At 41.4% G+C, this 21,673-nt stretch overlaps 1 long non-coding RNA gene across 1 annotated transcript; it reads right to left on the reverse strand.

Moving 5' to 3' along the window:
* Positions 1 to 1,221: 1,221 nt before the first annotated feature.
* LOC138752649 (uncharacterized) lies at positions 1,222 to 13,768 on the reverse strand. The gene is made up of 3 exons (XR_011350804.1): positions 13,614 to 13,768; positions 13,390 to 13,500; positions 1,222 to 1,471 (listed from the first exon to the last, which is right to left on the reverse strand). It is a non-coding gene; the product is annotated as an uncharacterized lncRNA (long non-coding RNA).
* Positions 13,769 to 21,673: the final 7,905 nt, after the last annotated feature.

The raw sequence follows: 21,673 nt of genomic DNA on the forward strand, positions 1-21,673 counted from the left end.
TTATCCTTGTATGCTTCATGACCTCCCCACTATTTTTCTTTACTTCAACTGGTTCAATATTTTTTTCCCTAGTGAATACCGAGGCAAAGAACTCATTCAAAATTCCCCCATTTCCTCTGACTTCTCACTCAGCCTACCTTCGCTATCTACAAGGGCTCCAATTTTATCCCTCACTAAAAAGGCCTTTTTTTTGGCCTTTCTAATTTTCCCAAATTCATCTCAGCTAAATTTTAAAGTTTGGCTTGCCTCTCCCTCTAAATCCTCCAACTGCAATTGGCTCCTGATTGTCTCCCTCATCAGAAATTTTGACATTTATTCTTTATTTTGTCTGGTTTTGTTTGTGTGTGTGTGTGTGTGTGTGGTCTTTTAATCTCAGTGATTGTTCTATTTTAATTAAAAGTTGGCCAATTCTTTCTCCCATCACCTGCAAAAATAGTGTAAACCATGCTTTCAGCCACGCCTGTATCATTAAGGTGGCAGATCATTTGCTTGTCTCCTGTTATCTCATAAATGACTTTCTCAAATTAATTAATTCAGTGGAAGCCTGGCCATTTGTTTCAATGGCAATGCATGACTATTATAAAAGGCAACCAAAGTATAGCTCAGAAATAAATTGTTACTTCATTACCAAAATGTAAATCTGAACCACTTGTGTTCCTGTGCTTGTGCTCTTTGTTGCTACAGTAAAACCCTTGGTATCTGGCACTACGGGCATTAGTAGATGCCGGATAAGCATCTTGCAAAGTTTGTAGTTAAAATAGAGATGGTTGTCCCTTAACAGCATTGTGGATGTAATCGGCAATCAAAATTTGGCAGATTTTCCAGTTGCTTGACACTGCTTGTTGCGTGAATGGAGAACCAACCACAAGGTGTGCCAATTTTAAATGTTCGTATTTTTTTACCCATTTATTTTCTGAGATTTCTTTTGACTTTGATGGATGATGGATTTGACTGCATCTCTTTATCTGCATATTTTGTTTTCCCAATCTCTTGTAATAGACCAGATCTTTAAACATTTATCTCTGGACTACTTCAGTAAGGAGGAAAAACCCAACACCCAACCCCAACCCACCAATTTTCCCCTGCAACCGCTGCAATCGTGTCTGCCTGTCCCGCATCGGACTTGTCAGCCACAAACGAGCCTGCAGCTGACGTGGACTTTTTACCCCCTCCATAAATCTTCGTCCGCGAAGCCAAGCCAAAGAAGACTTCAGTACAGTGTAAAGGCAATTAAATGCTTTATTGGAAATGAATATACATTAAATCTAGTTCTCCACTTTCAGTATTTGCTTTTAAATCCAGAGGAAAGAGTTGAGAGACTCTTCTCCAAACCAGGAATGCTTTAATGTGTTAGCCAAGATTCCATATTCAGCTGCAGTTTTGATTTAAAATTATTATGATGTCAAAAGAAGAAATGGGACAAAGAGCCCATTTTGATTGGTCCTCCATCCACCTCGCTTTTTCATTGGATCTGTGGAGAGGAAACTTAGTCAATATTTCAAGTCAATGAAGCTATCAAAACTGGGAAACACATGACAAAGGTTATGCTGATGGAAGACATTGATCTGACATGTTAATTACTTTTATCTCCCCTGATGCTGCCTGACCTGCTGAGAGTCTCCAGTTGTTCAAACTTGTGTTCAACTTTGAGAAGGGTGGCAGGGAGGTGCAGCAAAGGAAGCAAGGTGGTGCAATGGTTAGCACTGCTACCTCACATTTCACAGACTTGGGTGCAATCCTGACCTTGGTGTTGCTTGTGCAGGCTTTGCACATTCTTTCTGGAACTGTGTGCATTTTCTGTGGGTGATCAATTTTACTCTGACTTCCTAAAGTGTTTTGGTGGATTAAATGACATGTAAATAATCCCTCAGTGCATCTTTTTTTAATTAAACTTTATTTATTTGGAGAATCATTAATAGTAATACAAAATACATTCCAAAAAGAGAATTTTATATATAGATTAAAAAAATTAAAAAAACAAAAAGAAAAAAAAAGAGAAAAAAATTAAATCAAATCCCCACCACCCCCCCCCCACCCCATCAGCCAGCTCTCTTAAGGAGAGCTAAAAATATATAAACAGAAACTAAAAATATATAATAAATCAAAATATATCTAAATGCATATATTCCAAATAAGGTAACCACTTATTAACAAAAAAAGAATAATTGTCATGTAGATTATATGTAATTTTTTCCATAACAATACAAGGTTTCAATTCATTATGCCATTGCATTATATTCATCACTATATTATCTTTCCATGTACTTGCTACACATTTTCGAGCTACAGACAATGCTAAATATATAAATGCAATTTGAAATTTATCCAACCCTAATCCCTTTAAAGGAATCATATAACCCATTAAAAAAATAGATGGATCTAATGGTAACTTAAAATTATATAATTTTTCCAAAATTAACTTAATTTCACCCCAAAATGGTTGTACATGCACACAAGACCAAATAGCATGTAAAAAAGTTCCATTACACCACATCTAAAACAAGAATCCGAATTACTAAAACCATATTTTTTCAATTTCTCTGGGGTTAAATACAACTGATGTAGAAAATTATAATTAACCATTCCATACCGCAAATTAGTCAGTTTAGTAACACTATCATGACACACATCTGCCCAGTCTTCTTCAGGAAAAACAAAAGCTAAATAATTTTCCCATTTAATCTTAGACTTCTCCCATTCCGCCTTATCCATATTGTCTTGTAATACTTGTAATAACAGAAATATAACCCCTTTTTGGTATTGAAGAAATCAAAGACTCGAATTCCGTCAATACAGGTAAAATCATCTCTCTACCTTACATATTTTTCACCAAAGATCGAAGTTGATAATAAACAAATAAAGAATTTTCAGCAATATCAAAACGCTCTTTCAATTGATTGAAAGAGAGAAACTGTCCTTCTACAAAACAATCCTGTAATGTTTTATACCCTTAGAATCCCAAATCTTTAAATGACTATTAAACATTGAAAAATAAATAAGCTGATTATTATAGAATGGAGTTAAAATTTACAATTTACCTTTCGATCCTAATTTTTTTTTAATGCATAGTTTCAATAGATGTTTTAATATCGGCATATTATATTCCCTCAACAAATTTACATTCCATCAAAATATAAATTGATACACCTCGACTTCAGAAATACAAGCCATCTCAACTTTAGCCCAACTCGGGGGATGGTCCAAATCCATCAATCTACTAATAAATTTCAACTGGGCTACTTCATAATAATTTTGAAAATGAGGTAATTGAAGCCCACCTAATGCATACTTCCAAGTAAGTTTATATAATGCTACCCATGGTAGTTTACCTTTCCATAAAAATTCTCTCGTAACTTTATTTAAATCCTTAAAGAAACTCTTTGAAAGAGAACACAGTATTGATTGAAATAAATATTGAATACAAGAAAAAATATTCATCTTAATACAGTTAACGTGACCAAATAAATTTAACAGAAGATCTTTCCATTTAATTAAATCTGCTTTAATCTTTTATAATAATGGAACATAATTTAACTTGTATAAAGATTGACACTCGATTTATAATTATTCCTAAGTATTTAATTTTATCAGACAATTTCAGTTTTATAATATTTTTATACTCTGAATAATCTCCTTCTCCGACTGGCAAAATTTCACTCTTATCTCAGTTAACTTTATATCCAGATAATGTTCCATATTGTAATAAACATTCCAATGTGGCAATGATTGTTCTGGGTTTGTTAAATATATCAAAACATCATCTGCAAATAAATTAATCTTAGACTCTTCATCCATAACTCGCATCCCTCTTATCTGTTCATTCTGCCTTATTGTTTGAGCTAATGGTTCAATAGCCAATGGAAACAAGGCTGGTGACAATGGACAACCTTGTTGAGTTGAATGCGTCAATTTAAACGATAATGAAATGATAATTTGTCACCACCCTAGCAGTCGGATTTGTATATAAAGCTTTAACCCAACCAATAAAAAAAGGGCCAAATTTAAACTTCTCCAATACTTTAAATAAAAAATCCCATTTGATCCTATCAAAGGCTTTTTCAAGCGCAACCACCATTGGATGGTTGGGCTGCTGTCGATATGCATTGACCAAACGAATCAATCGAAGAATATTATCTGAAGCATTTCTATTTTTAATAAAACATGTTTGATCAACCTGTATCAATTTAGGAAAATACTTAGCAAGTCAATTTGCTAACACTTTTGCAATAATTTTATAATCAACATTCAATAAAGAAATAGGTCTATACGAAGACACTTTCAACAGGTCTCTATCTTTTTACGGGATTACAGTAATTAAAGCACTGGAGCAAGATTCTGGTAACTCATGCTGTTCAGTCACTTGTTGTAATATCTCCTCAAACACCAAAGATAAATCTTCATAAAAAGTTTTATAAAATTCCACCGAAAACACATCATCACCTGGTGACTTCCCATTGGACATTTCCAACATAGCCACCTTAATCTCTAATTCTGTAAACAGAACTTCCAAATCCGTAACATCCTCCTCTTCTAATGCTGATAACATTAACTTAGATAAAAAGGAATCAATAGAACCATTATCCTGTTTCCCCTCAGAAGTATATAATTTTTTATAAAATGAATAAAACTGGTCATTAATTTCCTGAGGTTTATAGGTAACTGTTGAATTCTTTTTTAAAGCATTAATAATCCATGAAACCTGTTCCTTCTTTAACTTCCATGCAACTACCTTATGTGCCCTCTCACCCAACTCATAATAACGCTGCTTAGATCGATTAATTAAACATTAAAATTGATAAGTCTGCAACGTATTATAATGCAATTTCAATTAAGTCAATGCCACTTTTTTTTTTAATCTTCTGTCACTTCCTTCTGAAATTCCTTCTCCAATTCATCAATTTGCTTTTCTAATTGTAAACTTTCTGCCATATACTGCTTCTTAACTTTAGTGGTATAATTAATAATCTGTCCTCTTAAATAAACTTTTAATGCATCCCATAACACAAAATGACTTTTTACTGAATTAACATTTTCGGACAAAAAAAAGTAATCTGTTCTTTAACAAAAATAATGAACTCTGTTTTTTTCAACAAATCTCCATCGACAAGATGAAAGTACCACTTCTGAACTTACATAAGAAAAAAATAATGAAGAATGATCTGATATAACCCTGCTTTTATATTCTTCTTGTAATACCCTTCCTTGTAAATGTGCCGATACTAAAAAAAAATCTATTGTAGAAAATGATTCATTGCAAGACGAGTAAAAAGAAAAATCCTTCTCTATAGGATTAACCTTTCTCCAAATATCCACCAAATTTAAATCCTTCATCAAGGCCCCAATTTGTATCCCCATCTTTGATTTCTTTATACTTTTTGGGGATCTGTCCAACAAAGGATCCAAGACACAATTAAAATCTCCCCCAACTAAAATATTTTCATTAGCTTGATTTAATAACAAAAAAGCATCTGAAATAAAACACTCATCGTCCACGTTAGGTGCATAAACATTAAGCAAAGTCCAAGATTCAGTAAAAATTTTGCAATTCACCTTTAAAACCGTTCCAGCATTCCCTTCCATAGTTTGCAACTCAAAAGACAAATTCTTATGAATTAGAATTGCTACACCCCTTGCCTTAGAATTAAATGAAGAAAAAAACACATGCCCAACCCAATCTCTCTTCAATTTCAAATGTTCTTTTTCAGTCAAATGTGTCTCTTGTAAAAAGGCAATATCAATTTTCATTTTCTTGATATAAGCCAAAACTCACTTTCGCTTAATCTGATTATTTAACCCCCGAACATTAAAAGTTGCAAATTTCAAATTAGACGTCCTTACAAACTAACAATATAATCACTAACTACAAAATATCGCTCCCCTTCTAATAACTGAAAAGCACTCTCCCTCCCCTAACTATTTTTTAAAATAAAGTATATATATATATATATATATATATATAAAAAAATAATTATTTCCCCCTCCCAAAAAAAAACTACCCAAAGGTAGTAATGCCCTAAAAAACTGGGTGTGGTCAACCCCACTAGTGACAGATGACTATCAAAGATTTCAGTCCTATCCACCGCCCCCCCCAGCCAGAAATACATCATTCACATCAATACAATCCAGTACTGTAAATATATTCAACCCAATGACTCCATTCCCAATGATTGTTCCAGATCTTCAATGTCAATAAGACTTTGTGTTAAAAGACTTTGTCTTTCTTTCCATTTTTTCCATTTTCCCCATTCTTCTCATCCTGCCCATTTCCATTTACCCTCTTTTTAGGCGATGGTGGCGAAACTCTTCCATGTCCTCATAAATCTGGTAATGAATTAGCAAAAATTAATGCATCATGATTATTCTCAAAAAATTGAGATTGAAAGTTACCATAAAAGACTTTTAACACAGCAGGATATTGAAAAGTAAATTTATAATCCTTCCGCCACAGTACTTCTTTAGCCGAATTAAATTCCTGTCGTCGCCTAATAATTTCTTGACTCAAATTTGCATTAAAAAATACTCTGTTACTTTGAATTATCATTGGAGATTGACTTTGTCGTGCCTTCTGTACCGCCAACTGTAATATCATTTCTCTGTCTTGATAGTTCAGGCACTGAACTAAGACCGCTCGTGATGGATGTCCCGGTAACGGTTTCTTTCTTAACGCTCTATGTGCCCTCTCCAATACTAAACCTTCCAAAAAAAAACTCTTTGCCCAACACCTCGGGAGTCCAACTCTTGAAAAATTTTATGGGATCAGACCCTTCGATGTCTTCTGGAAGACCCACAATTTTCACATTGTTTCTCCGACTTTGATTTTCCAATTAATCAATTTTTTTCAGTAAGTCTTTCTTCTGGATTTCCCAATCCACAAACGAATCTTCCACTTTCTCTATTTTTCAGGAAAAGCTGTTTCAATTTTTTTTTAATTTCTTGCACTGATTTAATACATTTACTGACATCCCTCTTAACTGTAGATATATCTTCAGACATATTAGATATTTTAGTTGTCACATCCAAAAATCCTTGATTCATTTGTTTAGACATATTGTCCATATGATATGCAATCCCTTCCAAGACTGTGCAAACAGACCATTCCAGATCCCAGTTCCACATTTTGAGGCCTACCTTCTCAAGATTCCACCTCCAATTGTTCACGTGAACTGCTCGTTAAAGGTAAGTCTTCCTCTTCATCCAACATTGTCGGGCCCTTCCTGGTGTGGCTGTGGGTCTGCACACGCTGCCGCTCGGGGCCCCCCCCACAGCCCACACCCGGTCCAGAACTCACAGACTCTTGAATCACCACGCATGCCCGACAAGGCCAGGGACTGCACAGAGGCAACTTCTGACACCATTCTGCACGTCCCTAGCTCACCCGACGGCAGCCCGGGCTCAAGGGCTCTTCTCTCAGCCGGGTCGCCCGCGTGTCCGACATCACGAATGCGCGAATCAACTCTGGCTGAGCTCGTCAACATGCCGGTGCCATCTCGTGGAGACAAGGTTGACGCCGGTGTAATACTCAGCCTGGAAGGAGTTCTCTGTGCCTTGGAGGTTCCAAACGACAATTCCGTGGCTTCAACTGGTCAGGTAGGTCTCAATTCTTCAGGACTTTTAAAAGGTAATTTCTTCTGTAATTGAGCTTTTGTTTTTTTAACATTAGTTGCCATTATGACCTACTAATGTTCCCAAAAATAAAAATACAATTTTTAATCACTCAGATAAACTTTAAAGACAGGTGCTTAAAAAACTGGCTGAGGCCCTCTACACCATCTTGCCACGCCCTCCGTCCCTCAGTGCATCTGAATGAGGAAAAGAATCAAAGGGAAGTCAATGAGCACATGTGAGAAAAAACATTGCACAGGTACAGGGAAGAGGGGGATTATTGGAATTGCTCCTATGGGGGCTGGCATGGACTTAAAGGGCCGAATAGCTTCCTGTGTCACTCAAAGTACAAGATAAAAACAAAAACAAAAATTCAGAGTAAGAGGATATTTCCCTAGGCAACTTCTGCAGCATGATTTAAGAATCTCCTAAACCCAGGCAGGTAGGAAGGTTGAGACAATCTGATTTTTAGACCGAGAATCTCAGGATATGGGGAACAGACGGGAAAAGTAAATATCAGATCATCCATGATCTTGTGGGATGGTGCATGTGAATATGAGAAGTTGGAGTAGGCTATAAATATATATATAATAAATAAATGAATATATACATTTTTATCTCTCAAAAGATTCACTTTGTTCTGAGTTTTAAAAAAATTATCTCAGCCCTAAATGTACAATCCCTAATTTTGAGAATTTCATCTTTGTTCTAAACATCTCAGCCAAGGGAAACATCATCCCTGTTAATCCCTTTAAGAATTTTAAGCATTCCTTGTCCATGGTGAGTCGACATGGACAACTTGGGGCAGAGGGTCTGTTTCATGTGGTCAAACTTTTAAGACGCTCCCTCAATGAGGAGACTTCTCATTCTTCTAAAGTGAAGAGAGAATGGGCTTGTTTTTGGCTCACTATTGTGAGAGATGAGTAAAACTAATATGAAAATATGAAAGATTAAGAAAACTAGTATGGATATATGTGTAATGAATAAAGCCCCTCCATAAATCTTCGTCCGCGAAGCCAAGCCAAAGAAGAAAGAAAGCCAGTATGAATAAGATAAGGATAGATAATAGAATGTAGGAAGTAGAGTTAGTCTGAATAAGATAAGGGTCTTCTAGCCTTTTAGACAGAATTAGCAAGTTCTGCATATAAGAAATTAGTAAGCCCTGAGAGTCGGGAAGGTGTGAATAAGGACAATGACATGATGGGACACCGACAGGATACCCCCTGGTCCTCCAAGTTCACAGAAACAGCACGTAGGCAGACAGGATTGCCTAATGCCAAACTCATCCAGGAGGCAGAAGAATGTAAGGGGGAGGGTACTTTTACACTGAAATAAACTGTATAAAAGTTGGGTGAGCTCCAGTGTATGTGTGTATTCCCAGGGTAAGGGGAAGCACCCAACTTTGCATTGTTGTATAATAAATGTTCTTTGTTCTCAATTTTTGTCTCAAGCAATTTCTGTGAAGGTACTTCTGTTTCTCACAAATGGGGGCTCGTCCGGGATCCCACTCCCTCCACTGACAGAGTGCCCGACGACGAGGATAGGTGCACCCCGGCTGATTCAGCTGGACTCACGGACGGCGGGTGACTGGTCAGTGGATGAAGCGAGTGATATCCGAGAAGAGGCATTGAGAACAAACGACGGGAGGACGTTAAGGAAGCGTGCTAGGAATAGCTACTGGATCCCGGTAAGAGGAATTTTACTTACCTGTTAGTATGGGAGGTGTGAGTAGCAAGGGAAATAGTACTAAGGAAGGACGGGACGATTAGATAACTAAGCAAAGTCCGTTAGGATTAATGCTATCTGATTGGGGTGCAGGAAAGACAAACAGACCATGGTCAGGTATTGCTGTCTGGAATGGGTTAAAAAAACCCGATAAAAGAGAATTCGGTTATTGGCCAAAGTTCGGATCTGATGAGGACTGGATGTGTCAGGCATTGAACATCTAGGTCTATCAAAATCAAAGAGATAATATTGAGAGCAGAGAATATGCAGCCTAGCCTACTGGCTCAGTGGATCGGTTGATCAACTGGTTTTGAATGAAAAGGAATGTAAGGACAAGAAGGATGAGGAACCTTTTGTCCCTGAAACACAAGGATGGGATGTGTTACATTCCCTTCCTCCCCCTTATGCTCCTCCTATGCCGGCTCCTATCTTTCCCCTCTCTCCTATGCTCTACCCTTCTTCACCTTCCCCTCCTCCCCCACAGCTAAAGAAAGGAGAAGAAAATAGGGGTGGTATGATGACCTCTTCACAAAGTACTAGATTACCACCTCAATTGACAAGAGAGGGAGGAGACTTTGATTCAGAACAGTGTGCGACCCTCCGGGAGGGAAGGGCAGAACCCTTTGATTCATTTCCCAGAGAGCAGGAATCTAGACATTATAAAGGAGAGGATAAGCCAGAAATTAACTGGATGAGACCTTTACGGGAAGTTCCCATGGGAGCGGGTCTCGGTTTCGTAAATGTGCCCCTGACTAGTACGGAGGTGCGTAATTTTAAGAGAGAATGCCCAATAAACAGAAAGGAAAGGCTAAGATTTTGATGCAGGCAGTCAAGGAAGTCGTGGAGGGACAGCAAGGAAAGGGTAGGGGCTGTGTGCCAGCTCCTGGACATTGGGAGGAGCTCCGGGAGTGGGAGAGTAGAGACCAGAGCAGGGGAAAGGATAGAGGGGAATTCCGGGGACAACGACCGTTCCCGGGACCTCGTGGTAATCCCGGTAGGAATTGGGAAACAGGAGCATTAGTTTGCTACCATTGTAAAAAGGAGGGACATTTTAAGAGAGAATGCCCAATGCGAGCCAGGGAGACGCGATCTTACGCACTGATGTGTTGGAATATAGGGGTTAATTAATCATAGAAAATATGTAGAATATATGCTTATGTACTATTCATTTTGTATACATGAATCCAGTACTATGTAACAATTTAATATTTACCTCATGGTGAAGGGAAAGAGTAATGTAAGTAAGGGGCAGCCACAGTATGTAGCAAAGTTGGCTGATTACAGTAGGTTTAGAATTGTCTGTTCCCAAAATACAAAAGAGAGGATATGTATGAAGCAATTTAGTAGGAATGTTAAGGAAGGCAAAAGGAGGTGTTGATTAGCACAAACAAAAAGAATCCTGACAGAGACTGTCAAGAAAACAAAGAGAATGGAATCAGTAAGAAGGCTAAGACAGAAGGAGGTGTTGAGTAGAACAGAAGAATATGGCCAGATGAGAACAAAGAAATAATTAGAAATAAAAATTGATTTCTGATCAAAACAACAGGATATTTCTGACCTTGAGGATTAAGATGGGAGCTCTACACCCCAAATAACTGCAGAGCAGGAAATTACTTGTGATAAATCTTATGCAAGAAATCTAGCAAAGAAAGTCAACTTTTGTTCTGTATGATAATGAAATCTAGCAAAGGAAGCCAACTTTTGTTCTGTATGATAAGGTTGAGCTATATAAACTCTAGAGACTGGACAGTAGAGGTCAGTCTTGGGGAATAGCTCACTGTGCAGGTGACCTATGAACTAACGACTGAACCAGAGCTCTGTTAAGCTTTATTCTTGTGCTGTGTAATAAACTGATTGTTGAACCGAATACCTTCTCCTATCACTTAACCTATCTCCTTCATTTAACGAACACACTGGACTCAGACGACACATAGACTAAATTAAGGGTAGGGTAAAGCCAGAGTCTGACAGATGGAAGCAGATTATGAATAGGGGGTGTAATGACCCCTTGGTCACAGGCTGTCAGACACGAGACTTGACAAGCATAAGAGTACAAAAAGAGCGTAAAAGAGAAATTAAAACTACAATAATCACAAAAACAAGCAATAATGTGAGCAACCAATTGGAGAATATTGTGGCCCAACCCCCCAAATGTACCAGTTAACCATGAAAAAGGATTCCAACCAAGGCTCACATTATCCTTGTTGGCCACAATACCCAGACGCTGGAGCTCAAGAACAGACCGAAACATGCTGAATAATAACAGAAATATTAGTGGATACATCGGGAACATACGAGCAACATTCAGAACCGACAATAGCACACGTGCCACCCTGTTTTGCTAACAGAAAATCCAAGACCATACGATTCTGTAAAGCCACTGTCCTAACGGCAGAGAGTTCATCATTAAGGTCACTAAGGCCCTGATTTACAGACAAAAGAGCAAAGGATGTCTCATTGGCAATAGAGTTAATCAGATCGTATAATTTGTGAACCTCTAGGGAAATGCGAATATCGCCATAACCTGGCATCAAGGCGCCAAGGACAATCTCGGCACCTGAAAGGTGACGTTTATGCCGAAGGACAGTGGACCTATGCATAAGCGAGGGATGGTCCTGTAAACAGGAAATATTGTGCAGGTAGGGGACGGCATATGCTAAATAGCAGCAACCACCCCAGGTAAGGGGCAGCAGGCATAGGCGCGTGACCTACAAACCCAATAAGTCCCGTTCACAGGGGGCTTGGAAATGAAAAGGGAATATGTCAGACAATCACTGAATCCCAGTGAATCAGCAGGTTTGGCAGGGAATTTACAAAAACAGACAGAGCACTTCACATATTGGGAAACAATAAAATAGGGGGGTGTGATATTATGAGAGGAGGTAGAAATATGCCATCCTCGGAAAATACCCAAAATATCACTCAGATTAAAGAAACGAGCCTCCTCAGGCACAGGCTGATCAACATCAATGTAAACTCTGCCTTTGGAGGGGTCAAGATATTTCCAGGCAGTAACTTCCTTTCGGGTGAAAGGAATGGGGAGCATGGGAATGCCTGTACCAGCATGCAAAGGCCCTATGGTAAAAACCCAACAATTCCTCAGGGGTTAAAAATACATTACCCCCTCCTTGTTCCCAGACACGCAGGAGCCAGGCTGCCAGAGTTTCTCCTGCCTTTTGCCTGAATCGATCTCCAATGGCAGCCAGCTCTTTTACAGAGAAGTCACGTATCATTGACTGTTTCCGACCTCTGTTCCCACTTTGGCCCGCAGGGCCCTCCACCCAGTCTAGGGGAGGAGGTCGAGGCCATCCCGCAGAGCATAAGCAGGGGTTTGGGTATTTTCCCCTGGGTCCACTTGGGAGACCGGGGTATCTATCCCTTCCATCTCTACCCTTACATCATCTCCCCTTCTGTCTGTTTGAGAAGTCTGCTGCCTTATGGGGCGGGCGTGAACAGCAGGTGGAGAGGTGTTGACACATGCTGGGGAGTATCTGCATCATTACCATTGTCATTCCAGATATTCCCATCCCAATCCGCAATTTCATCAGGATTGTCACCATTCATTATCATGGCACGAATACGATATGGATCGGGTTCTACTCCTTGCCTTTCCTTATCTGCATAGAGCTGCTGCTGGAGTTTAATATTACGGCAGATTGTTTGGACATGCTTATCTTCCCATTCTTTGGCTCTGTCCTGACTGGTGCGAACAATTTCGCTCATCATGGAACAGCGTTGTCGCATGGCTTCTAGCTCCTCCTCCAATTGCTTTCTCTTGCACTGAGATTCTACTTCTCTTTGAACTGATTCTGCTGCACGCTGAACGGAGTGGCGTAAGGCTGTGGCCAGCAACCAAAAACCATCCGTCAGCGTCCCCTTTTTATCAGGAAATTTTCTTTCTCGAAGGAGAGTGGCAACCCGCTTTCCAAGAGGTGCACTTGATGAATCTAACTTCTCATCCCAACAAATGGGTGGTCCCAACAAAGACAGGGTATTGGCCAACATACCAAACCCATCGTCTTTGGAAGTCCATCCTGGAATCAAGAACTGCTCAGGGCTTACCTCTTTCTTTCGGCGAAACATCTTGAGACCAACCCTGCTCGCTGCGCCAATTGTCTTGGGTAAACTTATACCTCTCATTTTGTTCGTTTTAGATTGGTCACAGTGTTTGAGCTACCGAAAGAAAATAGACACACACACTGAGAGCAGTTCAGTTTATACAAATGTTTATTACAAATTCAAAAGCTGATTTCACACTACAATATGCAAGCCCTTCCCAACTATACTTATCAACGCTTGGACTGGTCCCAACTGCCGAAGCGAGGCAACGACTGCACACTTGTAGTAGGTTGTCAGGACGCCGGTAGCAGCTTCTCCACCTCCCCTGACCGGGACATTGGCTGGACTCCAGAAGTTCTTCCTCTTCTTGCTGAGAGATGTTTCCACCTCTCGGAGAGTCTCAAACTTCAGCAGCGGGACCATGGCTTATATTACCCAAAAACTGCTTACCCAAGCACCTATTCCCAGCGCAGCAATAAAGATAAGCAAGCAAGCTAGCATGCTAGGCTATTAACAAATAACATAATTTTCAGCTTATCACTTTGAATACAATGGTTTATTTTACATCAAGGCTAGGCCTCTGACAGTCTGTAACCAAAACAAGCAGGAAGATTAAATGTTCTGGTACACAGATGTCCTTTCTTCAGATAACAGCATCTCTGGCCCCTCGGTGGAATTTAGCTTATGTCTGCTGATTCTAAAACACAAGCCTTGCAGCAAGGCTGAGTAGGTGAATAGGTGCTTGGGTAAGCAGCTTTTGGGTAATATAAGCCATGGTCCCGCTGCTGAAGTTTGAGACTCTTCGAGTGTGAAATCAGCTTTTGAATTTGTAATAAACATTTGTATAAACTGAACTGCTCTCGGTGTGTGTGTCTATTTTCTTTCGGTAGCTCAAACACTGTGACCAATCTAAAACGAACAAAATGAGAGGTATAAGTTTACCCAAGACAGGGGGGGTCGCGGTTCTCAGTACACACCGTGGGGCTGCACAGAGAACCATTGGTAAATTTAAGCATAGAACCCCACAGTGACAAGATAACCTTTTTAGTAGATTCTGGGGCAGCCCGGTCTAGTATTTTACAACCACCCGAGGGTGTTAAGATAGAGGGGACAGTGATGATTTCGGGAGTAGGAGGAAGAGATTTTATGGTCCCTGTATTAAGGGATGTAAGAATACAAATGGGAGAGAAGATAGTAACGGAGGACATTCTACTAGTTCCCCAGGCTGGAGTTTGTTTGTTAGGACGAGATTTACAGGACCAATTGGCTATCGGCACCAGACCACAGGAATCAGGTATCGGGGTTCAACTGTATGTATTAACCGAGGAGGATCGGGAACTAATAAATCCTGGAGTATGGGCAAAAAGAGGCAATAGAGGAGTGTTAGATATTCCTCCCCTGCAAATTACTTTAAAAGATCCTGAGCAAGTAATTAGACGAAAACTGTACCCAATTCCTATGACTGGCCGAAAGGGGCTGCAGCCAGTAATTGACCAGTTGGTGAAAGATGGTATACTCGAACCTTGTATGTCACCTTTTAATACCCCTACCCCTGAGGCGAACGACCAGTACATATCCAAATATTTAACGGGACTTTCTGCCTCTCTATACGAATTAAAACGGAAGGGTTTATTAGCTCAAAACCCACCCCTGGAGCATCCTATTCATTTTATTAAATCTGGTGATTGGGTATATGTAAAGCATGCAAGATCACCAACTAAAACCTGTCTGGGACGGCCCCTATTGTGTACTTTTGATTACAGACACTGCAGTGCGAACGAAAGAAAAGGGGTGGACTCACATAGAACGAATTAAACAAGCTGCTGATCCACGGATAAAGACATTGATAATCTACCCTCCACCTGGCATGCAGTCCTTCATCCTTCTGATCTGAAAGTTACACTACACCAGGAAAAAGTGCTGTAATGCTGTTTTTACGATTTGTTGTTCCCTGAAACAGGGGCAGCAGAGGTGACAATTATTTACCTTTAGAATGTAGACAGGGCGCAGGTATAGAGTATAGTCATAGTGGGGTACCTTATTTAGTATGGGTTAATATAGGATCCCATCATGGACCAGGGGAACAGAACTGCCCTAGGGGAGTATATTTGATTTGTATTTTGGCCTCTACAGGTATTAAAAAGAGGAGTTTTAAAGAGATAGCACAAAGAAGATGGTGGGACAATGACAGACAGAATGTTAGTCAGGATTGTACATGTAGCAGAGATAGAGTGAATACATATGCTAATGTTCGCAGACAAGCTGCAACACCCCTCCCCAACTTGGTCTCCTGTAAATCATCCTTTGGGTCACACAGACATTCGAAATATTAAGAACCACCACTGTAAGGGGAGTTCCAATTGTAAACGACATAAGCTGCTCCAGAACACCACAGCTGCTTGGCATTTAAATCGTTTAATCAGACTCCAGGCAGCCTTGGAGATCATCACCGAACAGACAGTGATGGCCCTGAATTTATGGGCTGAAGAAAGACGACAGATACGAGCCACAGTTCAACAAAACCGCCTGGCTCTCGATTACTCGTTGGCTGCTGAAGGCAGCGTTTGTGAAAGACTGGTTAATGACAATGCTCACAACGGTCAGGCGGTTGTCGGACTCTGGCTTTACCTTACTCTTAATTTAGTCTATGTGTAGTCTGAGTCCAGCGTGTTCTTTGAATGAAGTGATAGGAGAAGGTATTCGGTTCAACAGTCAATTTATTACACAGCACAAGAATAAAACTTAACAGAGCTCTGGGTCAGTCATTAGTTCATAGGTCACCTGCACAGTGAGCTATTCCCCAAGACTGACCCCTATTGTCCAGTTGGTTCAGTTTATATAGGTCAACCTTATCATACAGAACAAAAGTTGGCTTCCTTTGCTAGATTTCATTATCATACAGAACAAAAGTTGTCTTCCTTTGCTAGATCTTTTTGCATAAGGGTTATCACAAGTCATCTCCTGTTTTGCAGATATCTGGGGTGTAGCACTCCCATCTTAATCCTCCAGGCCAGACTATCCTGTTGTGTTGATCAGAAATTAATTCATCCCCAGATATTTCTAATCACCATTCTGTTCTTGTCCGGCCAATTTCTGCTGTTCTCTTTAACACCTCCTCCTGCCTTAATCTTCCTTCTAGACTGGTTTTCCATTCCCTTTGTTTCTTGCAGGCCATTCTTTGTTCTGATCTGGCCTGTGTCTCCTGTGCTACTCACCACCTCCTTTAGTTTGAGCATTCCTCCTAAATCGTTTTATGCATTTCCTCTCCCTGTATTTTTGGAGCAGACAATTTTGCTCAGCCAACTTTGCTCCATGCTGTGATTGCCACTTAATCACATTCCTCTTTCCCTGAACCATGCAGTAAATATACACTTATTAATTAATCATTTATTTCATACTGTTTTAACCCCTAGATTCCAACAGTCCCCCTTTTGGTCTCATGAAAATGAGACCAACCACCTGTTCCCTTATTAGACCGAGACCTCAGGAGTTATTGCAAGGGCCGGCATCTCTGACCTCTTGTAGTCACTATACTCTTGGGAGGGCAGTAGTGACAAATACATGCCTTGGGGTCTGGGGATGTCTCTCTGTGACAACGCTCGTTGAATCAGGCACTGGAGGCAGGGAAGGATACACGGGATCAGGACCAACGCCAACACCACAACTCCAGCAGCTAGCACTGCAGTCTGTATCCATCCCCAGGCTCCAGAGAACAAGTTTCCCAGCCATGAGCTGCCCCAGGGTCGCCAGTTCTGAACCGGGACATGAGCTAATTTGCGAATGCCAGATGAAATCTCTTTTACTGCTTGCCCATTGTCATCGATTTTTAAACAACAATTAGTGAGATTCAATTTCCCACACACACCCCCTTCAGTGGCTAACAAGTAGTCTAAAGCTAAGCGGTTCTGAAACACCGTGGCCCTAATCTGTTGCTGCTCTTCTGCCAACAGATCAAGGGCTGCGGCGGTGTCATTGGTGATAATTTCCAAAATAGCTTGTAAACGAATCAGACGGTTTAACATGTAAATTGGGGTTCGATATCCCCAGGACCCATCCTGTGCCCAAGTAGCAGGTCCATAATAAGAAATAATGCGCTCTGGAGGCCAGTCCTCTCCCCACTCACCGATCTTTAAATCCCTCTTCTGGCGGAGCCCCTGATATACACGTGCTGCTAACTGATGGGAGTCGTTCTGTGGTAACAGCACAAATTGTGGTTGGATGATACCTATACAGCACGTTCCCCTCCAGTCTGGCTCCAAAAAAGTGTAAGCCGTATTCCCACAAATCCAATATAAACCCTCTGGGGCAAATCCGTGTGGATAGGGATGAGCCCAAAATTGTCTGAGTGAGGGAACCCCTTCATATGGATTAACGCCCGTGCAATTCCATACCCCTTTCCCACGGGAGTTATCTGTTATAGGTCTACAATGTGTTACCTTCTGTGGGGACAGGAACCACCGGGGTCGCTGAGGATGCCATCGAGGGAACTTCCCCAAGATCTTAACCCTTGTGCACCTCGAATCTCCTTTATAATGCTTGCCTTGCTCCTTCCTGATACATTCCTCTCCCAATGGGTGATTAGCTAGATGCCATGTCTGGCGGGGGCGCGTTTCATCTGCCGATCCGTGAAAACTCATCAACTCCCATACTTCCAGGGGCTCCCCGCTCCATGGCCATGATCCATCTCTTGTGGGACCCCCACATACCCAACAGTTTTTAACCCCCAAGAGTTCTGCCGTAGTTTGGCAAAGGTCTACCCATCTGTTGTCCCCTACTCTGTGAGTGGCAGCCTGGCGTTTAGCGTTGTCATAGATATCCCCCTTTTCTCTGTCCCATACGTATGGTTGTTTTTTCTTTTGCCACATGGGGTCCCACTGTATCCTCTGAATGGGAATTGAGCCCCCTTTCTCCTTATCTTGGTCTCCCTCCAGGGCACAAAACCATGTTACTCCTTGGGGACAGCGGTCTCGATTTGACGTGAACTGTAAAGAGCCCTTATTGAATTTAACATCATACACTTGTCCATTATGCACACACTTACGTCCCGTGTGAGTCCCCACACAGTGTTCAGGAAAGTTAGTCCAATCAGCAAAGTACTGTTCTTTTTCGTTGTGCGACCCCCAGGCCGAGTGCACACACTTTGTACAGTGGTTTTCTACTCCAGCCCCTTCAAGGGCTCGGAATACCAGTACCCATAGTCCCCACATAGTATTCATCCCAGCTCCTTTCATTGTTTTGATGCCAATAAATTGATTATGCCGTCAACCACTGATACACAGTCACTGTAGTCCAATAGTCTCTTTAAAAAGGGACGTTAAGTGTTCTTAGTCCGTGGTTGCTTCACAGGTTCTCAGTCACCTCCGTTCGAATCTGTTCCAGTGTCCGTGTCGGTGGGTCCGTTGCTGCACACTGACTCCAATGATACCACGTCTCACCTTTTCCTTGTAGTCGAACCGCGTGGGACGTCCTCTCCACCACTCTGTAGGGTCCTGTCCACCTGGGCTCCGACCACTTTCTTTTGATGACCTTTAGCAGAACCCACTCCGCGACTGAAGGTATCGGTGTTTCCCCTTCTCTGTTGGGACTTGTGACCTGTTGTGAAAAATCTGACACCAGAGACGTTAGTTTTTCATAATAAAGCTTGCATCCCATTGAGCTTACCTCATTCTTCGTAGTCTGAATTCCGGCTCCCGGTCCTGGAAACTGGTGCCCTGTTTGTAGTTCATATGGAGTAAATCCTGTCACAGAACTTACCGAACTCCTTACTGACATTAATGCCAGGGGCAACGCATCCACCCAATTTAGTTTGGTCTGTGCCTGTACTTCCCTGATCTTACTTTTTATTGTTTGGTTCATCCTCTCCACTTTCCCTTGGGATTGCGGATGGTACACCGTTCCAAAGGCATGTTTCAATCCCAACATTGCTTCTACCTCCTGTAGATTATTATTCTTAAAATGACTTCCATTATCAGACCTGATTTTTCTAGGGAATCCGTGTCTCGGAATATACTGGTTGATCAGGAATTTACATACCGTCCTTGCATCTTCTCTTTTGGCAGGGATTGCCTTCGGCCACCCTGTGAACACATCTACTGCTACTAAGAGGTATCGATAGCCACTTACCCTCTCAATCATGTCCGTATAATCCAGTACGATTTCCTGCCCTGGTAACTTAGGTAGAGGGAACTGACCCTCATGTGGCTTTACAGTCACCTTTACATTGAAAGCTATCCATACATCACACTCTCTAATATGGTTCTCCACCATCGCCGGCAGGAAGGGGTGCCACCAATGTATCAAGTACCTTATCATCTGCTTCTTTCCACAGTGTGTTAGCCCATGCGCCTCCTCGAGGAGGGGTTTCATGAGTCCAGATGGTAAAACTGGCCTCCCGTCTATCGATCTCCATAGTCCTTGATCCTTGGTTGCCCCCCTTTCCTCCCATACCATCCTTTCCTGAGGTGATGCCTTTGCTTGTTCCTGTACTATTACTTCTACCCTACACGGTGGTAATAAGTCATGTGCTGTTCTGTCTGCCTGTATCATAATAAACTGAGGGCCGTATCCTGCTGCCCTTTTAGCGGCCATGTCCGCTTCCTGATTTCCCCGAGCCACCATCGTATCTGTTTTATCATGTCCTTTACATTTAAGAACTGCTAATGCCCTTGGTTTCAGGAGGGCCTCAGCTAGTTTCCTAACATCCTTCTCGTGTTTAATTGGGGTCATTGCTGCTGTTAAAAACCCACTTCTAATCCATTGACTAAGTTCGACCTGAATTGTCCCTACCACATATGCCGAGTCTGTATATATATTGACCTCCTTCCCTTCTGCCCATTCTAATGCTGCTATCATTCCCTGTAGTTCTGCGAGTTGTGCTGACTCCTTTCCTCTCACTGTCCCTGTAATGATTCCTTCAAATCCTCCTGTAGTTTTTCGTACCACCGCATAGGCAGCTTTCAATCCATCTGTGGGGTGTCTGTAACAGCACCCATCTGTAAACAAGGTTTCATCTGGTTCTCTTAAGGGTGTAGCCTGTAAGTCAGGTCTTATTTTAATATCCTTCACTACCCTCTTCTCACAACAGTGTGGTTCTCCCTCTCCCATATTGTCTGCCATGTTAATGCCTTCATGGGTAAATGTAACATTTGGAGCATTCAGGATCTTTTCTAGTCTCGTCTGCCTTAGTGAAGTCATTGTAAATGCTGTCGAGCTCACAAATGCTACAATGCTATGTGTTGTTAATACCGTCAGGCCATGTCCCATTACTATGTGTGCCACCTTTTGTAAAATCTTTGCTACTCCCGCTGCATGTCTCGTACATGGTGGGTGTCTGTCTTCCGTTGGGTCTAGTGTGATACTCACATACATGAGCACACATCTTCCACCCCCTTTTTTCTGAAAAAGAACACCATCAATTGTGTGTGCTTTTTCAGAAACATCCAAAAAGAAAGGTAGTTTATAATTTGGAATCGCCAAATCTGTAGCTGTTGTAAGAGCTTGCTTCAATAGAATAAAACTCATCTCAGCCTGTGCAGTCCAATCAAGTGTAGCTCCCAGGTTCCTCATCCCCTGCTCATTCACCAAAGTTCGCAGTGGATGTGTCAACTCACCATACGATGGGATAAACTGCCTACTATAACCTGACAAACCCAAAAACGAAAGCATCTCTTTAACTGTCTTTGGTTTTGTATGATGTAGTATCGCTGTTCGATGTGCAGGGGAAATCCCTGTGCCTTTCGCTGAGACCATTCTCCCTAAAAAGGTGACCACCTGCCTGCAGCATTGCAGCTTTGAGCGAGAGACTTTAAAGCCTGCCTTGAACAGCTGCACTAGCAGGAGACAGGTGGCCTCCAAACAGGAAGTATGATCAGGTGCTGCTAATAGGATGTCATCTACATACTGGATCAGAACTACCCCACCTGGCAGTGCTAGCCCCCCCAGCTGTTCTTTCAACACCTGATTGAAAATCCCTGGAGATAAAATAAAGCCCTGTGGAAGCCTAGTATACCGCAACTTTCTACCTCTATACGTGAACGAAAACACATCTCTTAATGGTTCTGCCAGCGGCAAGCAAAAGAAAGCATTCGCTAAATCTATGCAAGAGAACCACTTGTGGTTGGGGGTTAAAGCAGTCATGGCGGTATATGGGTTTGGTACTGGAACTGTGGGTGTACTCACAATACCATTGATGCGCCTTAAGTCATGGGCCATCCGATATTTGCCCGTGTCTTGTTTAGGAACTGGTAAAATGGGTGTATTCCAACTAGAACGCGAATGTTCCAACACC

Source organism: Narcine bancroftii, chromosome 2 (genome assembly GCF_036971445.1).
Source record: "Narcine bancroftii isolate sNarBan1 chromosome 2, sNarBan1.hap1, whole genome shotgun sequence".
NCBI lineage: Eukaryota > Metazoa > Chordata > Chondrichthyes > Torpediniformes > Narcinidae > Narcine > Narcine bancroftii.